Below are 3,480 nucleotides of genomic sequence, written 5' to 3'. Positions count from 1 at the left end.
CAGGCTGAGCTCCCGTTGTTCGGTCCCAGCTCCTGCCAACCTAGCAGTTCGAAAGCACATGAAGCGCAAGTAGATAAATAGGTACCGCTCTGGTGGGAAGGTAAACGGCCTTTCCGTGTGCTGCTCTGGTTCGCCAGAAGCGGCTTTGTCATGCTGGCCACATGACCTGGAAGCTGTACACCGGCTCCCTCGGCCAATAATGCAAGATGAACGCCGCAACCCCAGAGTCGTCTGTGACTGGACCTAATGGTCAGGGGGACCCTTTACCCTTTACCTTTATGGGTAGCAAGAGGCATTGCATGAGTTTAACTGAGAGTGCAGTCCCAGGCACACTAAGGTGCAAGCCACACATAATGATTAGCGTCCAGCATGCAGCTATAGCTTCAGTTTTATTTTAATTAATAACAGGAGCAGAGGGAACAATTGTTATCAGGATCTCAAGGCACAGGGAGGGGAGGTTTATTCTTCCCTCCAAGCCAGATCAAAAACTGCAGTGCCTCCAGCACAGCTACAACAATCAGGAAAAAATCCCCAGAGGTGCTAATGGAAATGATAATAATAATAATAATAACAACAACAACAACAACAACAACAACAACAACAACAACAACAACAACAACAACAATTTATTATTTATACCCCGCCCATCCGGCTGGGCTGCCTTCAGATGTCTTCTAAAAGTCTGGTAGTTGTTTTTCTCTTTCACATCTGATGGGAGGGCGTTCGACAGGGCAGGTGCCACTACCAAGAAGGCCCTCTGCCTGGTTCCCTGTAACTTGGCTTATCACAGCGAGGGAACTGCCAGAAGGCCCTCAGCCCTGGACCTCAGTGTCCGGGCAGAACGATGGGGCTGGAGACACTCCTTCAGGTATAGTAGACCCAGGCCATGTAGGGTCGTTTTCTTAATCCTTGTACAGTGGTACCTCGACTTCCGAAGGAGATCCGTTCCGTGGCACTCTTCGGAAGTTGAAACCTTCAGAAGTCAAAGCATCCATTTTGCACATGTGGAAAGCGTGATTTTGCGCTTTGCGCATGCACAGACCGTGTGCGCTGCTTCTGCGCATGCGCAGACCGCACACGCAGCAAAAATACTTCCGGGTTAGCGGACTTCGGAAGTCGAAACTTTCGGAAGTCGAGGTGCCACTGTAGTTGCATTGCAGGGCAGGAAGGGATAAACATCTTCTCCACTCTTCAGACGCTGTGATCCCGAAAACAGTCAAAATTATGGACAATCTGCAATTACAGAAAAATATAAAACTTGAAGACATAACTTTACACAGTGATTTTTTCTTTAAAAATGTTTAGGGGAACTCTCATTTTGACTCAAGAAAATCACCATTTTATAGTTCAAATTGGGAAAAATAAATATACCGTAGTAAATGGACAAAATTACGAAGATTCACAAAATGTTTGGGGGTATCCCTGCATCCCCCAGGAAAAAAAGCACTGACTCTACGTATCAAGTGTAATGTGTAGTTTGGCCTTTAGAATCCCAGAATCTGAAGGAGACCTCTAGGTCATTTATTCCATCTTGTTCTTAATGCAAGGAATCCACTACTAGAGCTTTCCGTGAAAGGTGTAGGTGGTCACTCAGCCTCTGTTCAACAACCCTTCCTCCCATGGAGGAGAGCCCACCGCCTTGCAAGACAGCCTGTACTGCTGTCAAAGAGCTCATACAATCAGGAAATTCTTCCTAATGTTCAGTCAAATCCCTTTTCTTGTAATTTGAGCTCACTGGTTTGGGTCCTACCCTGTGGAGCAACAGATGTTGAAGCAAATTTGCTAGCTTTTATGTAAGCTACCTTGGGCGCCTCTGTTTGAGGCAACGAAGTGACTTAGCAATGGGGGATAAATTCAATTCAGATTGCATTTAAATATGAACCTACCTAATCTCACACCTTCTGAAACACTGTCATGGAAATTCACACTTCTCTGAACTTTGCAATAGAAGCCAAGTAACTAACATGTACAAACATGCCTATATTGGGGTAAAAATGCATTAAAATGCATGTTTTAGTTAATATAAAATGCAAAAAAAATTATTTACATCAGGAGAAATTGCTTTGCCAAAAAAAATGTATACGCTGGGCAAGATTGCATAGAAAAATAATTTTGCACTAAAATGCTGATTAATTTTCAAGCGGCTTTGAACACAAACAAAAATTCCAATGATGTGGGAATCTGGATAACTGAATTTAAGAGTGGGGAAATTAGAATAAATTTCATGCTACTTCAGCGGCTGTGGCTGAATTAGGGGTACAGGACTAGCCCATCTGATTAAGTAGTTAAGCTACTAAACCCATTGGATGTAACGTTTTATTGTATAATTGCTGTCACCTACCATGTGCTAGGGACACGGGTGGTGCTGTGGGTTAAACCACAGAGCCTAGGGCTTGCCGATCAGAAGGTCGGCGGTTCGAATCCCCGCGACAGGGTGAGCTCCCGTTGCTCGGTCCCTGCTCCTGCCAACCTAGCAGTTCGAAAGCACGTCAAAGTGCAAGTAGATAAATAGGTACCGCTACAGTGGGAAGGTAAATGGCATTTCCGTGTGCTGCTCTGGTTCGCCAGAAGCAGCTTTGTCATGCTGGCCACATGACCTGGAAGCTGTACACCGGCTCCCTCAGCCAATGACGCGAGATGAGCGCCGCAACCCCAGAGTCGTCTGTGACTGGACCTTTTTTACCATGTGCTATGGCAGATTTATCAATATAAAATACATTACTGTATGTTACAACAGAGTTTACCTTCTTTGTTAGCACTGGGGAGGTACCCTGGCAACAGGAACTTTTTCTAACAGGTTGTGTGTTTGATACTTATCAGCCTAAATGCAAGTTGTTTCTTTGCCCTTCAAAACTCTCCAGGGAAATCTCTGGAGCCATTGTGCTGATTGATCTGGGTGTTCTGTGACTTGTGTTTGCAAACACCAGCCTAATTGTTTTCACAATATGGAAGCAATTAATGGTTCCTTTTCTTTTTATGCAAAATGCAGTTGTGCCAGCTTAACATCTGGTACTTTGTAAGCAAGGAGATGGTATCTTTTAAGTAGCAAGCTTCAGCTCTCACTAAAGGTAGGTTAATGTTTCTTGCCTTGTTTTTAGGGTTTTAACTTGGAGTTGGAGAAGGGTTAGCATAGATTAAAACCACATAGCACTGGATGACTAAGTCCCAGACTGAAGGAAATTCTGAAGATGGAACAACTCAGTCTCATACAAGCCTATGACTTTTAGTGCAGGAAGTGGAGTCTAAGATTATATTGGAATATAGTTATGTATTGGTCAGATTTTGGAAATCAAATATTTCCTTGTGTGAGAAAACTCTGTGGTTCTTTCTCAGTGTGTGAAGGTAGGCCTCCTTAAGGACCAACCTTACAATTTCCAACCTTCTGTTCAGTACTCCCCTTTTCCACATTAGTTTGCAGCTAGAGTCAGTGTGGTGTGGGGGAAACGAAATAAAAAAATTACTTCCAGCAGCAGTGGTGTG

The 3,480-nt window shown here is 44.1% G+C and overlaps 1 long non-coding RNA gene across 1 annotated transcript; it reads right to left on the bottom strand.

Annotated features, from left to right (window-relative positions):
* Positions 1-611: 611 nt before the first annotated feature.
* LOC148686324 (uncharacterized) lies at positions 612-2,679 on the bottom strand. Its single transcript, XR_015949105.1, has 2 exons — positions 2,342-2,679; positions 612-1,233 (listed from the first exon to the last, which is right to left on the bottom strand). It is a non-coding gene; the product is annotated as an uncharacterized LOC148686324 (long non-coding RNA).
* Positions 2,680-3,480: the final 801 nt, after the last annotated feature.

This window comes from Zootoca vivipara, chromosome 3 (genome assembly GCF_965207765.1).
Source record: "Zootoca vivipara chromosome 3, rZooViv2.hap1.1, whole genome shotgun sequence".
NCBI lineage: Eukaryota > Metazoa > Chordata > Lepidosauria > Squamata > Lacertidae > Zootoca > Zootoca vivipara.
The sequence above is the reverse complement of the archived record's forward strand: the minus strand, read 5'-3'. Positions and strand labels throughout refer to the sequence as shown.